General features: G+C 41.5%; 1 protein-coding gene across 3 annotated transcripts in view; it reads right to left on the reverse strand.

Moving 5' to 3' along the window:
- Positions 1–23,281, reverse strand: part of znf385a (zinc finger protein 385A) — a 186,801-nt gene that overhangs the window by 129,015 nt on the left and 34,505 nt on the right. The window contains exon 2 of one of the 3 annotated variants that reach the window (XM_061903391.1): positions 19,464–19,528. The exons of the other annotated variants lie outside the window; for them this stretch is intronic. The gene's annotated coding sequence lies outside the window, so the exon portion shown is untranslated. The remainder of the gene's footprint in view (positions 1–19,463; positions 19,529–23,281) is intronic. 3 annotated transcript variants of the gene reach the window in all.

The following is a 23,281-nucleotide window of genomic DNA, read 5'->3' on the forward strand; positions in this document are numbered from 1 at the left end:
GGTTGTCACTCTGACAGTAAAGCAGCGTTTTCAAAACACAGCTGTCATGAACTGTTAAATATCAATAATCTTATATAAAGGATTTAAAAAATGATTGCCGTTTTTTTTTTATAAGACAAGTGCAGGCTCATAACTTGAGAGGCTTTGGATAATTCTCATTGCTGAAAGCTCAAACCACGCGCAAACGTGTTTGTTCGTCTGTATGCGAAGTAAAACTCTGGAAATTACTGGATTTACAAAACAAGCAATGCCAAACTATTAATTGATTTAAACTATTATACAAACATCGGGTCTGGTTAAAATATAGAGATGAGGGTATTTAATTTGTTGTACCCTGTCTCGTAGTGTTAACATGTCCTCAATGTTTCCTCACCTTTATTGGTATATTGTTTATTACAATTGCTGGCATTGTTCATGTTTCCTACATTGTTGATACAAATGATTGTTACAGTGTAATAATGATTGTTACCTGTGGTAATGCCACCATGATACATTTGTATAATAATCCTTAAACCAAGTAACAGCGGAGCTCAATGTATTAATCACTGAATGGAGAACTGGGGGTGGGATTAAATAAATTATCTTCTTCCCACACAAAACTGGATCATCATGCTGACATAATTTACATTACATTTTGCGTTATAATAATATATTTTATATCGTGTTTTCTACCTTGTACTTTTTTTTTTCATGTCATTGCCTGAAATTAATGAATAAATGAAAAATATAAAGGTAAACATGGGGTGGAAAAAGACACATTAAAAAATGGCCTGCATAGTGTGAACAGCCTCTTAGAGTTGTGCATCACTATTCATCCATATTTATGTTGCACTCTTCTTCCTCACCTCTAATTTTAAAGTCATTGCTTATAAAGCTCTTTTTGATTCTCTCTCTTGGTCTCTCTTCCCTACAGCAAAGGGTATTTGAACGAACAATGTCACGGTGACGGTGAAAAGTGCATCTAAAATGGACCTGATCACCTTTTCCCCCCACGTTGGTGTGTTTTGATGGCGTTCTCGGTTCTTTCCTGGGCTGTGGTGGCATGATCAGTCCCACAGTTGGTGTCACCCTTCAGTAGGAGGACAGCTTAGTGGGACCGTGTGCGTGTGAGCGTGTGGGACTGGGATGTGCAGCGCTATCACATTTTCACTCTTTAGTAGACTGGCAGACAATGAAAGATATTTACCACACTTGCAGAAGCGCCTTCTCTTTGTCTCAAAATCAGCCCAGTGCAAAAGTAAAAATAACAGGTTTATGTCATTGTACAAGGCAATGACTTTTTTTCCCGCAGTAAAATTGACATCATTATTCAGTATTTACTAAAAAATGAATAGCACAGAATATTTTCTAGTGCTCTGATATTAGTTGTGTAGGAATGGTGCATGTTGCCACTTACGATGCACATTGCATGAATCCCATTATTAAATGGGATTTATGATGAATGTCGTCGTTTCTGACTTATAAAGGTTCATGCATTGTGAAGTGAGCTTGTCCGTGGTTTTGTAACCCTAGGGACATTATTCGGAATTACCTCTTACATACACTACCGAAATACTCTCACATAAACAACTGAAAGGTTTTTCTCTCACACACACTACTGAAACACTCTTATACACACTACTGACATGCTCTCAAATAAACAACTGAAATGTTTTTCTCTCACACACACTACTGAAACACTCTTATACATGTGAGGGCATTTAAGTAGTGTATGTTCGAGTGTTTCAGTAGTGTGTATGAGAGAAAAACATTTCAGTTGTTTATATGAGAGCATTTCACTAGTGTAAGTAAGAGGTAATTCTGAATAATATCCCTAGCGGCCCCTTATAGTTTTGGCGGCACTGATGAATTAAAAATAAAAAGGACTCAGATCTTTAATCTCCTGACTGTAAGTTAAAGTTAAAGTACCAATGATTGTCACACACATACTATATCACCCTTGATCACCTCCTGGGAGGTGAGGGGAGCAGTGGGCAGCAGTGGGCAGCAGCGGTGCTGCGCCTGGGAATAATTCATGGTGATTTAACCCCCAATTCCAACCCTTAATGCTGAGTGCCAAGCAGGGAGGTAATGGATCCCATTTTTATAGTCTTTGGTATGACTCGGCCGGGATTTGAACCCACGACCTACCGATCTCAGGGGCGGACACCCTAACCACTAGGCCACTGAATAGTTCTATACTGCCTCTGAAAAATACCGGTCCTTTTTTTTGGTAACACTGTAGTATGGGGAACATGTTCACCATAATTAGTTCCTTATTAGCATGCAAATTAGTAACATATAAGCTCTTAGTTATCCATCCATTTTCTTGTCCTAGGCACGCTGGAGCCTATCTCAGCTGCATTATACCTTAACCCTAACCCTCTAACCCCAACCCTAACCAAATAACTCTAAATTATGTCTTTGGTACTTACAATATGTTCCCCATACTAAAGTGTTACCTTTTTTACAGCCATTACAAGCAGAGGCACATGTACAGCAATGCACACATACGGACTACTTAAAAGCAGCCACAGTGTGGAGATATAAGAGGCTTAAAAACAAACGGTGAGTGTAAAGCTATAAACACTGAAGCGCCACTCTACAAGAGGTGTTTTAAAACATAGCTAGTTAGTGGCTAACATTTATCAGCAGTCGGCAGTGTTTTAGCTACTTCTAAATCACGAATCCTCGCCTCCATGGCGACCAACAAAGTATGTTTCTTACCAGTATCATCCCTGCAGGACAAGGAATGGCTAAACATGCTTCACAACACACCGTAGGAAGATACAGCAGCTACCCGCTATCATCAAGCTAGCTCTCCTCAATGTAAACAAATGGGTGGCTCTATACATACATTGATAGTAACAATACCAAGTACAAGAGCCATATCTTGTCGATACTACAACGATTACATCATCCATCCATCCATTTCCCACCGCTTATTACCTTTTTTTGGGGGGGGTCGCGGGGGACGCTGGCGCCTATCTCAGCTACAATCGGGCCGAAGGCACTGTACACCCTGGACAATCAATATTTTTTTATTATCACAAAATCTTTTTTCATGGTTTTATAGTTTATAAAGTCTGGAACTACTTCCCTTGACACAGGAGAACTTTAATCATGAACAATGTATGATCCTGTAACTACTTGGTATAAGGTTGATACCAAAATGTGTAGTACCACCTCAAACTAATGTAGAGTATCCAAACAGCAAAGGAATGAGAGATTATTACATTTTAACAGAAGTGTAGATAGAACATGTTAAAAGAGAAAGTAAGCAAATATTAACAGTAAATTAACAAAAAGATTAATAATCCATTTCCTACCGCTTAATCATCTCATGAAGTCATCCAGCAGCTATACATTTATAAAGTGATATTGCTGAATAGAAGATATGTCCGTTATTTTATCTTTTTTTATGACAGTCCAAATACGTTGACACACACACCAAATAGGACTTAGGACGAAGGCTTCTGTGTCCAGCTGTCTTTGCGGCGTGATCCAGCTTCTTTCTTACAGCTGTAGATTTCAGATGTGCTAAATAAAGATGCAAATTAGGGCCCGCAGAACAGTTTTTGCATTTACATCCTCCCAGTATTGTAGGTGTTGTAATAATCGGCATATATTCTCTATTCCCACGAAAACATACCTGCAAAATGGATTCCGCTTCTTATTCTGCCCACATAGGAGGCGCAATCCTCTGCCCAAGAGTTTAATATGCCAGTTGTGCTTGTGCTATCAAGCTTTCATGTGTTTTAGTACACGCAAACTTTCAGTAGTTTAGGCCCTTATAATCGAGCTCTCGGCCAGAGGGGGAGGAGGGCTTCCAGTAGCGGTGATGACTTCAAGATACATATTTAAAGAGTTTACATTTTTAAAAGAAACATTGTAATACTTTTGGAGCGGGTGGAGCGTGTTTTCATTTGCAATCTGGGAATCCCTCCACAATTGAACATATTACAGACAGGCTAAAAAAATGGGTTATTCAGCAAAATGTATACTAAAGCGTATCAAATATTTACGTATTATTAAGACCAGTGTTTTTGAACCACTGTGCCGCGGCACACTAGTGTACCGTGAGATATTGTCTGATGTGCCGTGTGAGATTATGTCATTTCACCTAATTGGGTTAAAAATATTTTTTGCAAAACGGTAATTATAATCCGCAAATGTGCCGTTGTTGAGTGTCTGTGCTGTCTAGAGCTCGGCATAGCAGTAAGTGTCAGCAGAGAACATGGTTTGTCGTGTTCACAATATGCAGACTACAGTGGGAGGCAGTGTGCAGATAAAAAGGTGCCTAATGCTTGAGCCAAAAATAAACAAAAGGCGAGTGCTACTAAGAAAAGGCATTGAAGATTAGGGATGGCTATGCTAAACGAAGCTAAAACTGAACTAGCTGCAAAGTAAACAAAAACAGAATGCTGGATGACAGCAAAGACTTACAGTGTGTGGAGCAGAAGACGACGTCCACAAAGTACATCCGTACATGACATGACAATCAACAACAAAAGAGGAGCGCAAGACAAGAACTAAATCACGACACACAGGAAAACACCAAAAAAATTCCAAATAAGTCAGGGTGTTATGTGACAGGTTGTGACAGTATACATACTTTGAGACAACAGCTATAATGATGCATGCTTGGTTATGGTTTGAATTTATATCCAACAATCGCGAGAAGGAATTTTTATTGTCAATATTGGCTACTGAGTTTTATTGTTTTTTTGTTTTCTGCTAGTGGTGTGCCTCCGCATTTTTTCAATGAAAAAAAATTTGCCTTGGTTCAGAAAATGTTGAAAAACGCTGATTGAGACCACAAGGAAGCGTTTTAAATGTCTATTAAAATCATCATAGCTCCTTGTTAAATGCTATATTTATGTAGTCAACACTTTTTTTTGTCAGCTTTGGCTCTCTCAAGTATCTTCATGCATCTCCAATCAAAAAGCTGCGATTGAGCGTGTGTTACAGAGGTTTGCATGTTTACATGTGAGGCCTGCTGACATGTGTCGGAATGTCACAGAGTTCATCTTTCCGCTGCACAGCTTGCACCGAAGGAGCCGACAGATGTGACATCAACAACAAACCATTATGTAGCCTTTTCTCTACGTTGGACACACACACACACACACACACACACGCACGCGCTGCCCCACTCCCATTACTTTTCTTCTCCCTCGGTCTTGCAATGATGTTGAGCCTCAGACTGCGGCAGTACGGGGCAGTGAGACGGAAAATACAGTCATTGTCGCTGACGAAAATAAAGGGGCTCAGTTAGAGGGGGCGGGGGATGAAGGATGACAATGCAAGGGCATGAGTAAAAGAAAAGAGACAGTTGGGGATATAAAAGCTGGGCTGAGAGCTCCATATTGGGATTTGACGTGCGATATAGGTGGGAGCCATAAAAAGTCTCACCTTGTTCTGCACCATGCACACACAGCAACCAGCAGCCCAGCTGTCCAGCTCCCTCTCACCAGGGGGCCGACTGGGACATGCATCATTCATGAGCAAGGGTGCATTTGGCTGCGTCGACTATTGCAGCCAGTAACATTCCCTGGAACTTAAATCTCCTTTATAGAGGTCCTCAGGGCGAAATGGATGCACGACAAACATGTTTAATGAAAAATACAAGTTTTTCCGTGCTTTAAACCTGGATTATATGCTTTGTGTATTTTTCTTACAACTGTCGTACATAAAGAATAATGCACTTTTATTCCATTGCGTAATGACAATTCAAGCATTTTTTACATATCACATTTGTCCCCAACATTCTTTTGCTTGGCATGTCATCTTCTACTGTCGCAGCCTGCCTCCCTGCATGCCATGAAGGTCACCTTCCCCGCAGCTACAGTTTACACAGGCGTACACTCGGGCAGAATACAATACTGCCCTTCAAGGGAGGTCGAAGGCTTGTGTTGGAAAGGACGTGTCTTCTGGAAATGCTGGGCTCCAGATCATTGTGTATTTATTCAGCTAATAATGTGGATAAAATGCTGTAAACACAAAGTTCATCTCCAGGGAGTTTAACAGTAACTAATGCACCTCACCTCATTATTGTGGAATCTGTGGGATGTCGTTGTGGTTTTCGCAGTCCTTTGAGATACTTGTGCTTAAGGGTTATATAAATCAACGTTGATTGACTGATTGATTATACCGTATTTTTCGGAGTGTAAGTCTCTCCGGAGTATAAGCCGCACCTGACGAAAATGCATAATAAAGAAGGAAAAAAACATATATGAGTCGTACCGGAGTATAAGTCGCATTTTTGGGGGAAATTTATTTGATAAAGCCCAACACCAAGAATAGACATTTGAAAGGCAATTTAAAATAAATAAAGAATAGTGAACAACAGGCTGAATAAGAGTACGTTATATGATGCATAAATAACCAACTGAGAACGTGCCTGGTATGTTAACTTAACATATTATGGCAAGAGTCATTCATTCAAATAACAACAACAAATAAAAACTCCTTTGTCCCACACGCCATTAGACAATACAACTCCTCTCTGGGGCGGGGGGTAGGGGGTACAAGGATGACAGGGGATGCAAAACACTAACAGTGCAGTGCATTTTCATGACATGGTCACTACTGCCTACTTTCTCTTGTTATAGTCTTATTTTACTGTTGTATTTTTATTCCCATTGTTGCTTTTTATTTTTTATTGTTATTGTAATATTTTTATTTTGTTTCCATTTAAACCCCCATTATTTACTTTGTACTTTTTTTTTAAATTGATCTCAACTCTGTACACTGCTGCTGGAATTTTAATTTTACTGAAGGAACTCTCCTGAAGGAATCAATAAAGTACTATCTATCTATCTATCTATCTATCCATCTATCTATCTATCTATCTATCTATCTATCTATCTATCTATCTATCTATCTATCTATCTATCTATCTATCTATCTATCTATCTATCTATCTATCTATCTATCTATCTATCTATCTATCTATCTATCTATCTATCTATCTATCTATCTATCCATCTATCCATCCATCCATCTATCTATCTATCTATCTATCTATCTAACATATAGAACATGCTATACGTTTACCAAACAATCTGTCACTCCTAATTGCTAAATCCGATGAAATCTTATACGTCTAGTCTCCGACGTGAATGAGCTAAATAATATTATTTGACCTTTTACGGTAATGTGTTAATAATTTCACACATAAGTCGCTCCTAAGTATAAGTCGCACCGCCGGCCAAACTATAAAACAAACTGCGACTTATAGTCCGAAAAATACGGTATGTACATGTCAAATGAGAAACCTCATGGTAAACTACCAGACGGTGTCCCACCTTCCCTTTATCTCGAAAATCCTCGAAAACTATTTTGCACGGGAGCTAAATGAACACTTAGCGTCTAATAATCTCTCTGAACCCTTTCAGCCTGGTTTTCAGGGCAGAGCACTCTACTGAGACTGCCCTCGCAAAAGTCAAAAAGTGCATGTTTGGTCCCAAGCTTTGAAAGTCAAGTGTTGATGGTACAAAATCTGTACCACAGCCATGATAAGTCACTGTTCAAGTATGTTGTCTGAGTGTGGGCCACAGGCTAATTATCTAAAAATGAATTGGGGGAAAAACATTGATGGAGTCATAAAAGCCGAAGATGAGTCCCAGCAGAGACAAAGGGGACTATAGTTCTTTGTCAGTATTATCAAAGAGTCATCGGGGGAGCAGTCATGTCTGTCTTCTAACCTGGATTCAAAGGCGGAGGAATGTCACCTTTTATGCTGAAAAAATGGCACATTTGGGTCAGTTTTCCTCAAAGAGTGAAAGAAGCCATTTGTCGACCACTCTCTTGCTGCATGGAGTCATGCCAGTTTTCAACAATCAGAGGAGTAAAAAAAAACATAGATCACATTGTCCTTTGCTGGCTCGGCTATTCCCGCTGTGACCTTAATTTGTTGTGTCTTGAGTAGGAGTGCCAAACGGGCGGCTGATGCTCCCAAAGGGGACACACTGACAGGACGGGTGAGCATAATGTGCACATGGGTGCGGGCATATGTGCGATGAGACAAGACGATCAGGCACACATATTTCTTCTATACTGCAGATACAGTGCTGTGGCTTACCACCATAGCGAGTCAATGTGGAGTGAATGAATGATGGCTTCTTACTTCTATGTGAAGCGCTTTGAGTGTCTAGAAAAGCGCTATATGAACCTAATCTAGGGGTGTCCAAAGTGTGGACCGGGACCCATTTGTGGCTCGCAGCTAATTGTTTACAGGCCCGCCACACTTTCTGGAAATGCTATTGCAAAAATTAAAAAAAAATTGGAATGAGGTGCAATCTAACTAGAAAAAGTTGGCTGTTTTATTTATTTTGTCTATCTTTATTTTCAGTTGTTTGCCATTGCTCAAAAAAAAAATCCTAAATAAAATCAATCCAACACTATTAATGAATTATTGATCCTGCATTATTGATATTTTTAAGGCTGTAATTACTTCACATCACTTCCTTCTTGACTGCACTTAAATGTAAAATATTTGTAGAATATATTTATATTATTGATATATTATAAATTATATATATAATATATGTCATATATTATGTATTATTATTATTGTTTATTGTGAGTGAACTGTGGTGCTGAATTTCCCCCAGTAATCAATAAAGTACTTTCTATTCTATTCTATTCTATTCTATTCTATCAAACATTGCTTTCTGAATGTTTTGGGCAGTGGGGGAAATACTGCATATTTCAGTTTTATTATAAAAAACAAAGTTGTATTTGACAAAAAAGGCATAATACCTTTTTGTTTTTGTTTAACTTTATATCAACCTGAAGTGTATATACTGTAGAGATTTACTCTAAGTGTTAAATAATAAAATAACAATAATAATAATTTGACTTGTTTTTAACATTTTAATGACTTAGACCCTTTATGGCCCCCGGGAGCCCTAAAGGTAAAAAACATAATCCATATATTTTGTTATAGTTTGAAAATGAAAAATATCAAAATGGCCCCTGCAGACCTTAATATTTCTGTGTGCGGCCCTCAGTGGAAAAAGTTTGGACACCACAGATCTAATCTATTATTATTAATACTACTGTTATGTGTGCTGTGAACATGGCAGCTGGTTTGGCTGTAGGAGACAGGAAAGCAAAGAACTTGGGCACAGAGTTCTTATAAAAGCAGAAGAACACAAGCTGTCTCCCTGCTGGCTAATCCTCTAAATGAAGATTTGTGGCAGCCTTGCTCGTGATTACTGGCCCAGCAGAAGTGGAACATTATTTTCTTTGTAAAGGCTAGATATTTGATACAGCTCTTGTATCGGACCTCATTAGGTTGTGCAAGAGTTGCAATGTAGTGCTCAGTATAAGTGGTATTCCTTGTTGCCATGCTGTCAAACCCTTGTGGCTGATTCAAACCCAAGGAAAAAGATAATTTGCTCATTGAATAATGCAGAAGATTTGGACATTAACAATTTTTAAAAACGTTTCTGTTTATTTTATTGTGTTTTTATTATTACTCAGTGACACTTCCTTGCGATTCAGAGTTTTTATGAATTCTATGTGTAATCTATGTCCAACACTGTGTATATCATGTTGTATTATCTCAAGCCCAAATCCATCCATCCATCCATTTTCAACCGCTTGTCCTTTTTTGGTAGCCTATCTCAGCTGCATTTGGGTGGAAGGCGGCGTACACCCTGGACAAGTCGCCACCTCATCACAGGGCCAACACAGATAGACAGACAACATTCACACTCACATTCACACACTAGGGCCAATTTAGTGTTGCCAATCAACCTATCCCCAGGTGCATGTCTTTGGAGGTTGGAGGAAGCCAGAGTACCCAGAGGGAACCCATGCAGTCACGGGGAGAACATGCAAACTCCACATAGAAAGATCCTGAGCCCAGGATCGAACCCAGGACCTTCGTATTGTGAGGCACACGCACTAACCCCTGTGCCACTGTGCTCCCCCCTCCAGCCCAAATATTAACAGGATTATTCAAATGTTGATAAAAGACTGTGAATATGATGTTTATATTGTGAACGGTCCAAAGCAGTGTTCCGTAACATTTACGCATAAAGTATGTTATACTTTTAAAATGTTCTGCTCATTCATCACAATCAGAATAAGAGTTAATGGCCGAATATGTTTTACACACAAGAAATTTGACTTGGTAGACTCTACTCTCTTTGTTCAACGTTAGCATTCTTTTTTTTTTTAATGATAAATTAGAAATGGGTTGTACTTGTGTAGCGCTTCTCTACCTTCAAGGTACTCAAAGCGCTTTGACACTACTTCCACATTCACCCATTCACACACACATTCACACACTGATGGAGGGAGCTGCCATGCAAGGCTCTAACCAGCACCCATCAGGAGCAAGGGCGAAGTGTATTGCTCAGGACACAACGGACGTGACGAGGTTGGTCCTAGGTGGGGATTGAACCAGGGACCCTCGGGTTGCGCGCGGCCACTCTCCCACTGCGGCACGCCTTCCCTGTTTTTGCCAAATAATTCCCACATTTCCAGGAATGCCCCATTTTCCTGTATTTATTTTTTATTTTTGGGGGGAAATTATTGCAAATGTTTCCAAATATCCACATTTCTCAACCAATTTAAAGGTTTGGATCCCAATTCTGTGGGAAATTGTACCCTCTTCGTGCCACACAACTTGTCCAAATCTCCCCAAACGTGTCCCGATCGTTTGTGCTTCAAACATTTTTGTTTGTATCGTTACAATTTTTAAGTTATTCTAAAATACCTTTTCTGACTTGTGATGTCAATTGTGATGTGTTACTAAGCTGGAAAAATAGTTGTTCACTGTTTGCGGTTAGAATAATGCCGCTAAAACGTAATATTTAATATTATATGTCATTATCATATTATCATTATGGATCATCATTCGTTAAAAACATGTGGTTAGAGTGTTCGCCCTGAGATTGGTAGGTCGTGAGTTGAAACCTTGGTTGAGTCATACCAAAGACTATAAAAACAACCAGAAACAACAACAAGGTGTCACGTGAAAAACCGTCCGACCGGAACTAACTAAAGTTCTTTGGGTGAATAATATACACCCACTACACGGGTATGTTTTAGCACTTTCATGGCGATTTTACTGACGGAAATAAGTAAGAACTTTACACTACTTTAAATTAGAAATGACAACAGCGGAGAATGAATACCACATAAGAAGATAGAGAAAAAAAAGAAACCTATCAACTACGTCATCGGTGCGGACTACAAAGGCGGATTTATGCAGGTCCCAAATACAGATCAGAAGGTACCAGAAGGTTAGAAAAGTTGATTTTGCATAATATTGCGAAACAAAACGACAGGTAATAGTATTACCTCATACACACACCATAATAATACTCATAGGTTTAATACGCTGACAATCCACCAAGCGGAGCGGCTTCTTAGCTTACCAAAGTGGTACTAAAACATTTTGATTTATTTTTGAGAGCCGTGTGTAACGTTCTATATTCTCAATGGAACATATAAAATGTTAATGTTTTTTACTTTTAGGACCTTAAGTGCAGCTTAAGGTCCTAAATGATTAAATCGAGGCTGTAGACGGCAACAAATATTCTGTCGCCCTATTTATTGATTCGTCAAAAGAATTTGACACAGTAGACCACAGTCTGGTAATTCAAGCCCTTCATCATATTGGATTATCTAAAACTGCAGCTGCGGCTTTGCAGCAGAACACAACGTATACAGGTGGCTGGGATGACCTCTTCATTACTGGACATTTCCAAAGGAGTCCCGCAAGGCTCAGTGCTGGGGCCCATTTTATTTTCTATCTACATAAATTATCTTTGCAATGATTTTTCAAATGCAATATATCATTTTTATGGAGACGACACCATTATTTATTGCTCTTGAACCTCCAGCACTCAGGCTTTTGAGTTTTTACAAGCTCCTTTTGATGTCAGCCAGGCTCGCTTATTTGATCTCAAATTGGTTTTAAATACAGATAAAAGCAAGCTAATGGTTTTCTCTCATTCACAGGGTGCTACTGAAAAATATTCCAAATACTGCAACATCAAATGGATATCCTATAGAGCAGTTCCTAAATTACAAGTACTTGGGTTTTACTCTTGACCAGGAGCTTTCATTTATAGCCTATATTAAAGGGGAACTTTATCACCAAACCTATGCAAGCGTCAATATATACCTTGCATAGATTTCCGAACTCTAAAAGGGTGAATTTTGGCAAATTAAACGCCTTTCTGTTTATCGGTCTTTTAGCGATGACGTCAGAACGTGACGTCACCGAGGTAATACACCCGCCATTTTCCTTTTCACATTACAAACACCGGGTCTCAGCTCTGTTATTTTCCGTTTTTTCGACTATTTTTTGGAACCTTGGAGACACCATGCCTCGTCGGTGTGTTGTCGGAGGGTGTAACAACACTAACAGGGAGGGATTCAAGTTGCACCACCGGCGATGCTAAGACAGACATGGCACAGAGATGTATGGATAACATGCAGATGCATTTGCAACGATTAAGTCAACGAAATCACAAAGGTGAGTTTTGTTGATGATGTTGACTTATGTGCTAATCAGACATATTTGGTCACGGCATGACTGCCAGCTAATCGATGCTAACATGCTATGCTAATCGATGCTAACATGCTATTTACGCTAGCTGTATGTACATTTGAAACTAGATACCCACATTTAATGCGAAACAAACACTTACCAATCGATGGATTTAAGTTTGTTCCAGTGTCACAAGATGCGAAAGTCCTAATCGTTTGGTCTGCACATTTTACCGGTGATGCTAATAAGGCAGCCATGCTATGGGCCTCTTCATTAGGTACACCCACGCTATGGCCGAATAGCGTCAATAGCTCTTCGCTCAATAGCTTAAATTTCTTCTTCAATTTCGTTTTCGCTATCTGCCTCCATACTCCGACCATCTGTTTGAATACATGCGTAATCTGTTGAACCGCTTAAGCCGCTGAAATCCAAGTTTGAATCCGAGCTAATGTCGCTATATCTTGGTGTGGTAACCGCCATGTTGTTTGTATTGGCAGCCCTGTATGACGTCACAGGGAAATGGATAGTGGTTTCGAAGATAGCGAAAATAAGGCACTTTAAAGCTTTATTTAGGGATATTCCAGGAGGTGTAACATTTTTTTTAAAAACTTCAAAAAATAAAACAAGCCACTGGGAACTGATTTTTATTGTTTTTAACCCTTCTGAAATTGTGATAATGTTGTTGCGATCTGTGACTCAGATCTTCACATGTTTATTTTTCCATCTTTGTTTCATTCTCTTCTGACCCACTTACTTCCTGTTTAGTCCGTTACCATGGTTACACATTGATTTCACCTGCTCCTCGTTTTCTACACACCTGGTTCTCCTTGATTTCTCCCTATATAAGCTTTCCTCTTTTCTTTGTTCAGTCTCGGATCCTAATTTGCCCACGCGCAACAGTGACGACTCTCGACCTTCATCTTTGTATGTATATTCTCGCTAGCTTTTACGCTAAGCCATTTGTTTATTCCAGCTCACATGCTGAGGAATTGTTTTTCTGTTTTTGGTTTGCCTTCTCTTTACAGCAGTGTTTTTGTTCCTAGCCTTTTATTATTTAATAAATCCATTTATAACTTACCTTGTTGTGTTCATCGCTTCGACGCATCCCCGGAAGAACCAATCCGGCATTACAATGCCACACAAGCGTCACAGTAGGATCCGAGCATCAAAATGTTTTTCCGCGTCGAAACCACGGGAGGAACCCTTCGACTTGGGTTTGTGGTTGGAGCTCGTGGCTTGGGAGCAGGAAAGACTTGACTGTGGGCCTGAAGTCCCCTCCGAAGCCGTTCGCGCTGCCCCGAAGAGGCGGGGGGTCCAGTGGAGAGGCTCCCCGCACGGCAGTAATGTTCCAGCACCACTTATTCCTCCCCATGGACACAGCAAGTTTCACCCCGTCCAGGATTCACCCGTCATTACCGGTAATCCTGCTTGTTTTTTTTCAAATCATTCCTTAAGCTGCCATGACACTTTGTCTGACACAAGCGATGACGTCAATTGGGGAACGCCCACCGGTGACGCAACACCGGCCTCTGTTGATGACATTTTTTCAGAAGATTTTTATATTGTGGACAGTAATTCTCATTCCCAACCTTTTTTGAATATCAATAACATTCATGACAAGATACAGAATTATCAGGATATTTTTTCTTATTATTCTAGTCAACCTCAGTCACCTAGTTTTTCTCCTACACCTCCTTTAAAACCTCATTCTCCGGCCAAGTCCAAGGTGTTTCCTCCCTTTTCTAAAGGAAATTCTGGACAAATTAAAGGGGAGGAGTCGGCCCGCCTCCAAGCCTCCCACCACCCTCCCTTAAGGTCAGTCCCTGACCATAGGGAACGGGTCTGGGATCCCCGTCTGGAGGAAGGGGCTATGACCTATAGCTGTGCTACGGAGGTAGCACAGATACTACCCTCTAAATCTCAACGGCCTTGTAGACCTCCTCCACCTGTTTTTTCCCCTGGCCAAGTCTCAACGGCCTTGTAGACCTCCTCCACCTGTTTTTCCCCCGGCCAAGTCTCAACGGCCTTGTAGACCTCCTCTACCTGATTTTTCCCCGGCCAAATCTCAACGGCCTTGTAGACCTCCTCCACCTGTTTTTCCCCCGGCCAAGTCTCAACGGCCTTGTAGACCTCCTCCACCGGTGTTCGGACTCGCGAGGTCATTACCTCCAGCACGTCCTCCACCACCGGTGTTCTGCACTGCTCCCAGTCTGGTTCTCACACCAGCACATGACTCTCGCCTGGTTTTCAAGCCAGAATTAGACTCTCGCCTGGTTTTCACACCAGAAAATGTTGCTAGCCTGGTTCTCAAGCCAGCACTAGACTCCCACCTGGTTCTCACACCAGCCTCCGACCCAGAACTGGTTCTCATACCAGTTACAGACTTTAGCCTGGAGCCCACTCCAGTACCAGCTCCAGAGCTGGAGCCTACTCCAGTACCAGCTCCACGCCGCCAAGCGCCGGTACCAGCTCCGCGCCGCCAAGCACCGCCGACGACGGGGCTGGAGCCCACACCAGCGTCGACGACGGGGCTGGAGCCCACACCAGCGTCAACGACGGGGCTGGAACCTTCACCTGTGTCGACAGGGCTGGAGCCCACTCCAGTGCCAGCTCCTCGACAAGCGCCGGTACCAGCTCCACGCCGCCAAGCACTGCCGACGAAGAAGCTGGAGCCCACACCGGCGCCGACGATGAGGCTGGAGCTCACACCAGTCACGACTCCTGCGGCTCCCAGGCCGCCTCCGACGACTCCTGCGGCTCCCAGGCCGCCTCCGACGACTCCTGCGGCTCCCAGGCCGCCTCCGACGACTCCTGCGGCTCCCAGGCCGCCTCCGACGACTCCTGCGGCTGCAGCACCCGCATCATCCTCGCCAGCTGCACTCGGGCCTGCTTTGGCTGCAGTCCCCGCACCCTCGTCTGCTGCTTCCAAGCCTGCTGGGATTTCGGTGCTGAGGCGTCGTCCACCACGTCGACCACGGGCGTGGCCTCTGCGAGGTCATCCTCCTCGCCAGACACTCCCTCCTCCATGTCGGCCACGGATGTGGCCGTGCCCGGGTCGTCCGCCTCGCCGGGCACCTCATCCTGCGAGGCGGCCACTAATGTGGCCTTTTCGAGGTCGCCCGCCAAAACTTGTTCGGCAGCGGCGTTCCATCCGCCGCCGCCACTTGACTTGTCCTCGGTGGATTCGGGGACACACGACTTGGCGACCCTCCACCGTGGCCTCCCTCCGCCCTCCCTTCGTTTGTGGACTCTGTTTTTGGGGAGGGGGTTCAAGTTGTTTCTTATTTGTTTTTGTTTTCTTTGAGACATCTGGAATCTGTCTTTTTGGGGGGGGGAATACTGTTGCGATCTGTGACTCAGATCTTCACATGTTTATTTTTCCATCTTTGTTTCATTCTCTTCTGACCCACTTACTTCCTGTTTAGTCCGTTACCATGGTTACACATTGATTTCACCTGCTCCTCGTTTTCTACACACCTGGTTCTCCTTGATTTCTCCCTATATAAGCTTTCCTCTTTTCTTTGTTCAGTCTCGGATCCTAATTTGCCCACGCGCAACAGTGACGACTCTCGACCTTCATCTTTGTATGTATATTCTCGCTAGCTTTTACGCTAAGCCATTTGTTTATTCCAGCTCACATGCTGAGGAATTGTTTTTCTGTTTTTGGTTTGCCTTCTCTTTACAGCAGTGTTTTTGTTCCTAGCCTTTTATTATTTAATAAATCCATTTATAACTTACCTTGTTGTGTTCATCGCTTCGACGCATCCCCGGAAGAACCAATCCGGCATTACAATGCCACACAAGCGTCACAAATGTTCCCCTTTAACAACTTGGTTTCTAAGATTAGCTTAACGTATTACTTTTCTGAAACAGCTCCATGACGTGGGCTGTTGTCCTCTTGGCCATGTCACCCTTGTGAAAGAGATCTTGATCTCAATGGGTTTCTTATCTGGGTAAATAAAGGTACAATTACAAAAAAGCAAGACATTTTTTTTTTCCCGCACAAATGATTAGGACTGGTTTGGGGAAATGTTAAGAAGGTGAGGGGCGGGGATAATTTGGTTGTTGATTTTCTGACATAGACTTGTTTCTTCAGCATTGTCTACATGTTTAAGTCAGGACTTTGGGAAGGCCCTTCTAAAACCTTAATTTTAGCCTGTTTTAGCCATTCCTTTACCACTTTTGACGTGTATTTGGCATCATTGTCCTGTTGGAACACCCAATTGCGCCCAAGACCAAACCTCTAGGCTGATGATTTTGGGTTGTCCTGAAGAATTTGGCGACTTGTCCAGGGTGTACACCGCCTTCCGCCCAATTGTAGCTGAGATAGGCGCCAGCGCCCCCCGCGACCCCAAAGGGGAATAAGCGGTAGAAGATGGATGGATGGCTGAAGAATTTGGAGGTAATCCTACTTTTTCATTGTCCTATTTACTCTCTGTGGACAATGCTGAAGAAACAAGTCCATGTCAGAAAACCAACAAGTTTAGCTGAACTGCACCAATTTTGTCAAGAGGAGTGGTCAACAATTCAACCAGAAGCTTGCCAGAAGATTGTGGATGGCTACCAAAAGCGCCTTATTGCAGTGAAACATGCCAAGCGATATTTAACCAAATGCTAACATTGCTGTATGTATACTTTTGACCCAGCAGATTTTGTCACATTTTCACTAGACCCATAATAAATTCATAACAGAACCAAACTTCATGAATGTTTTTTGTGACCAACAAGTATGTGTTCCAATCACTCGAGTTGTAGAAATTATCAGAAAATCAAGACATACATGACATTATGTTCTTTACAAGTTTACGTAAACTTTTGATTGCGACTGTATGTGCTGACTGTACAGGGGAATGCTTCTTTCAATTGCACAATCAGTGCAAAATGCCATTCAAATGACAGCTTAATTTGAGTATTGAAAAAATGTAACAAACCTAAACTGCCAACTTAATTTGTATGGCATATAGTTGATAAACTTTAACAACTAATCATTTTCCAGCAGATTCCTCGAAATAGTGACGCGCTCCTGCCATGAAGAAAATAATTTTTGCAACAGGTCCTAACAATGAACAAATAAATGCTTCTGTTTTGATTTATGGCTCTATTTGCCCCAATATTACATACTCTACACTTGGCAGAGCTTTGCATTGACATTATATGAAAATAGTGAAGAGGCAGAACAATTAAGGTAAACAGCCCTGGTGTACATGGGTGACCTCAGCTACCACTTTGCCCCTGACAGCCTTCTAATCCACACCTCTGGCATCTCCCGCTCTTGCCCCGCCCTTCCTTCTGGCCCCAGGCAGGGGCAGGGAGGTGCGTGGTGCAGGTCCAGGCAAAGCCTATCTCCTCCCTCTTAAGAAGAGGGCTGCGTGCTCGGAGAGGAGCATGCAAGGAGACAGGTGTGCATACCAGACGCTTGCACTGCACCCTGCAACAACTTCTCATTGAACGCAGTGTCCAAATAACTCCCTCGGTGGCTGTGCTGGAGCTGTCAATGGGCGAAATGCCACAGAGGGTTGTACTTAAGTCAAGATACAACCATCTATTTATCATTAGGACATTATTTACAGCCATTACAGACACTATAAAACCACAGCAGAAGACCTAGTTGGCAGATTGAATATGTAGGGGTGGAGATTGTGGCTATTTTGAGAATGTTCTGTAACATTATGGATTAAAAGCTATAGCTCCAGGCTTCTTGGAAGAAGATTATGTGGTATAAAATAAATGCAGTCTTCGCTTAATTATCACGAGAGTTACATTCCCGATATATGCGGTCGGTGAATTTCTGCAAAGTAGGAACTCTACTTATAATTATCATATGCATTTAAAGTGTTTTTCGTAACAGATCATGACTTAGGACCTGATTTACGAAATGTTTGCGTGTAGGAAAAAGCGTGTATGCTTGCAAAGCTGATCAACTAAATACTGAAATAATCTGCAACAAAAAAACAGTGCAATTAACAGTGCAATACATTTTCATAATATGGTCCCTGCTGCCAAATGTCTCTTGTTATATTCCTATTTTTACTGTTATATTTGTATTCTTATTGTAGCTTTTTGTTTTTTATTGTTATTGTAATATTTTCTATTTTATTTCCATTTATACCCCCATTATTTACTTGTCAATTCTGTGCACTGCTGCTGCAATTTTTATTTTTCTGAGGGAACTCTCCTGAAGGAATCAATAAAGTAATATCTATCAATCCATCAATCCATCTACCCATCCATCTATCAATCTATCTAAACGTGTGAAAAGTGGATTGATAAGGGAGCAGAATAAGGTGTGCAATCCATTTTGAGTCTCTGTCTTTCTTCATATGCAGAACATATGCTAATGAACAACACGCTTACAATACTGGGAGGAGAAGATTGAGTTAGAGTTTGTGTTTATTTGGAACATGCATGCATACAACATTACACATCACATTTTCCAGTTTCTCTATTCAACATGTTCGAAAAGGTGTTTGAAGAAGCAGAGCTTATTTAAAGGCCTCCTGAAATGAGATTTTCTTATTTAAACTGGGATAGCAGGTCCATTCTATGTGTCGTACTTGATCATTTTGCAATATTGCCATATTTTTGCTGAAAGGATTTAGTAAAGAACATCCACGAGAAAGTTCGCAACTTTTGGTGCTGATAAAAAAGCCTTGCCTTTACCAGAAGTCGCAGACGATGACGTCACATTGTTTATAATGAGAGCTTCCAGCAGCAAGAGCTATTCGGACCGAGAAAACGAAAATGTCTCCGTTAATTTGAGCGAGGATGAAAGATTTGTGGATGATGATATTGATAGCGAAAGACTAGAAATTATTTTTTTTTTAAATTAAATAAAGCTAAAAAATAAAAAGGTGATTGCATTGGGACGGATTCAGATTTTTTTAGACACATTTACTAGGATAATTCTGGGAAATCCCTTATCTTTCTAGTGTGTTGCTAGTGTTTTAGTGAGATTAAATAGTACCTGATAGTCAGAGGGGTGTGTCCACGGGTGTCTTGACGCCAGTCTCTGAGGGAAGTCGACGGCAGCTGCATGGACGGTAAGAGGCGACTTTTTACCAAAATTTTCTCACCGAAACCTGCCGGTTGACAAGTGGTCCAGAACCATGTTCGCTTGACCGCTCTGATCCATAGTAAAACTTCACCTCCAGGAATTTTAAACAAAGAAACACCTTGTGTTTGTGTGGCTAAAGGCTAAAGCTTCCCACTTCCATCTTTCTACTTTGACTTCTCCATTATTAATTGAACAAATTGCAAAAGATTCAGGAACACAGATGTCCAGAATACTGTTTAATTGCACGATGAAATGAGACAACTTTTAGCCGCAAATGGTGCTGAACTAATATGTCCCCTGCAACCCGGAACGTCACGCGCACGCGTCATCATTCCGCGACGTTTTCAACAAGAAACTCCGTGGGAAATTTAAAATTGTAATTTGGTAAACTAAACCGGCCGTATTGGTATGTATTGCAATGTTAATATTTCATCATTGATGTATAAACTATCAGACTGCGTGGTCGGTAGTGGTGGGTTTCAGTAGGCCTTTAATCTTACTCCTTTTCCTTTACATAGCAGTTGGAAAAACTTTTGTTCAGTTCCTGTTCTCAATGTATTCACAATATACTCCATAAGTAATAAGAATAAAAAGAAATACATATTACTTGGTGAGGTAAGTTATATTTTATATGGTGAGATGAGTAAGATTATCTAGAAAAGGAATGGATGGATGAAATAAATTCAGAATGCTTATCATGGTTCTTCTTCTTTGTACTTTGTAAACACTTTAGGTTCAAAGAAGTTCTTAAAGTGGATTATATTAATACATTGAAGGCAAATCTAATTTACAGAATGCGTTTTGGGAGCACAACTTTGTGTTTTATTTTGCACGTTTGAAAAGGATGCTCACACTCACACAGTTCCACGCACGGCTGTGAGAGAGGAGTGCTTGTCCTGCAAAGACACATGATTGACAGATAGTCCTCCATCTTATGTGTGTGCTTTAACAAATTTTGACTGTCAAAAATGAAAAATAATAAGACATATCGTCTATTCAGAAACAATAATTTCATAGCTGCCAGATGACTTCAGGGGCTAATTATAACAAATTTAAGCGTGTTGGTGTCTTAATATTTTTCAATGACTTTCATTTTTTCATACATTCTGTATGATAAAAACTTTTTGGAAATAGTGTAGCATACCTCCTATGCACCTTCAACGGCTAAAGAAAAAAAAAGTGGTGTCAATGGAGATGCACTCCACAACTGCTTGTAAAATCCCACTAAAAGTGGAAGATGTCTCCTTCGTTTTTGAAAACGTAGCAAAACGCCACAGACATGAGCATGGTGACATGAATGTCCAGTAAATGAGCGTCTCCATGGTGATGCCCCGTATAGGGCATGCAAAATCCTCATTCAAATAAGGCGCCCTGCACCACTTTTCAATTACACACCCAGTGTTAGCAGATCACACGCCTACTAATAATACACGCCATTTTACAGATTGCACACGCTGTATAGAGCGAGGTATCTAGCTCCTAGTAAATCAGGTATTTGGTTTATTGTTTCCCTGTGTTTTGTGTTTGTTATATGTGTCAGCCCTGTTTTTTTCACTTCCTGTGTGCTTCCTCTGCCATGTCACAGCCTGTTCTGATCGCAGGTAAACACACCTGTTTCTGGTGATTAGGAGACTCACCTGTAAAACAATCACTGACTAGAGTGGTATATCTGCAAACACTGGTGCATTGTTGTGTGCACATATTAGTGTGTACTTCATGTTATGCATTAATTGTTCTGCTATTCCTATCATCTGCATTTTGCATTGCTTGGTGTGGCGCACAGGTATCGGTATGTTTTTGTTTTGCCTGCCGTTGCTGCTGCTATGACTATTAAATTTGCATATTACCTACACGTCATTTCCTATCTCTGCATCCTGAGGTCCCACCAACAACAGCCATGTGAGTTCCTGACAGTTAATAATTCCTCCACACAATTTTCGAAGCTTCCATACACACTTATAAACACTAATATATTGTACCATTTTATATTATATAATATGATATTATAATACTACTGCGATGAAGTGTACCCCGCCTACCGCCCGAATGCAGCTGAGATAGGCTCCAGTGACTCCAAAAGGGACAAGCGGTAGAAAATGTATGGATGGATGGATATAATAATACTAGTATTGATATAATACTGTATATTATTCATATACTCTCATTTACATCCCATAATTTCTGGGCTACAGCGCACACCAAAATATAAGCTGTAACCCACCTGATTTTTGGACACATTTTTTTTTTGTACATATCTTGGCCACATGTCTAAAAGCTGCAGGTGTAAACATTGAAAAATGTGCTGGCGTCCTTGTTGATCCAGCAAACATACTACAAAACCCAAAACCAGTGAGGTTGGCACGTTGTTTAAATCATTAAAAAAAACAGAATACATCCATCCATCCATTTTCTACCGCTTATTCCCTTTCGGGGTCACGGGGGCGCTGGCGCCTATCTCAGCTACAATCGGGCGGAAGGCGGAGTACACCCTGGACAAGTCGCCCCCTCATCGCAGGGCCAACACAGATAGACAGACAATACTCACACTCACATTCAAACACTAGGGCCAATTTAGTGTTGCCAATCAACTTATCCCCAGGTGCATGTCTTTGGAGGTGGGAGGAAGCCGGAGTACCCGGAGGGAACCCACGCATTCACGGGGAGAACATGCAAACTCCACACAGAAAGATCCCGAGCCTGGATTTGAACCCAGGACTGCAGGACCTTCGTATTGTGAGGCAGACGCACTAACCCCTCTGCCACTGTGAAGCCCAGAAACAGAATACAATGACTTACAATATATTAAACATTCGAACTGAAAAACCAAATTTTTTGCAAATATTAGCTCATTCGGAATTTGATGCCTGCAACGTGTTTAAAAAAAGCTGGTACAAGTGGCAAAAAAGACTGAGAAAGTTGAGGAAGGCTCATCAAACACTTATTTGGAACATCACACAGGGGAATAGGCTAATTGGGAACGGGTGGATGCCATGATTGGGGATAAAAGCCGCTTCCACAAAATGCTCAGTCATTCACAAACAAGGATGGGGCGAGGGTCCCGACTTTGTGAACAAATGTGAGAGCAAATTGTCAAACAGTTTAAGAATATCCTTTCTCAACAAGCTATAGCAAGGAATTTAGGGATTTTACCATCTATGGTCCGTAATATCATCAAAAGGTTCAACGAATCTGGAGAAATCATTGCACGTAAGCAATATATATCTCAAGATGGCGGCGCCCTGCTCGCCTGCGGCTGCAGAGGCTCTTGGTAGTAATAAAACATTTTGGCAAATCTACCGGTAAACTCTGTGAATTTCATGGCTGGCTTCCAGCGTGGACACTCCGTGGTAACGTACGACCGCCAGACAATTTTGGATGTGGATGGATCGGGCCGTATCGGACTGAAAGATGCGTATACGTTGGACGTACTCACTAGCCTCGGAATACTACGCCGGCTATATCCAGCGGCCTGTGAAGCAGCGGAGCCTAATACCAGAGGGAACCGTAGACAGAGGAGACGTAAGTAGTGTGATCGGAAAAAGAAGCGGGGATGCAGTGTGGGGCTAACAACAAAGCTAAAGGCTAATCCTCACAGAACGCCGTGAGGTTAGGGTTAGGGTTAGGGTTAACCCTAACGCTTCCATCCTGCTCTCAAATGTCCGCTCCCTGGAGAACAAACTAGACTACCTGAAGCTGGATTTATATGCAAGACGCGAGATGAGAGACTG

The sequence above is a fragment of the Nerophis ophidion genome, linkage group LG06 (genome assembly GCF_033978795.1).
Source record: "Nerophis ophidion isolate RoL-2023_Sa linkage group LG06, RoL_Noph_v1.0, whole genome shotgun sequence".
In the NCBI taxonomy this organism is placed as follows: domain Eukaryota; kingdom Metazoa; phylum Chordata; class Actinopteri; order Syngnathiformes; family Syngnathidae; genus Nerophis; species Nerophis ophidion.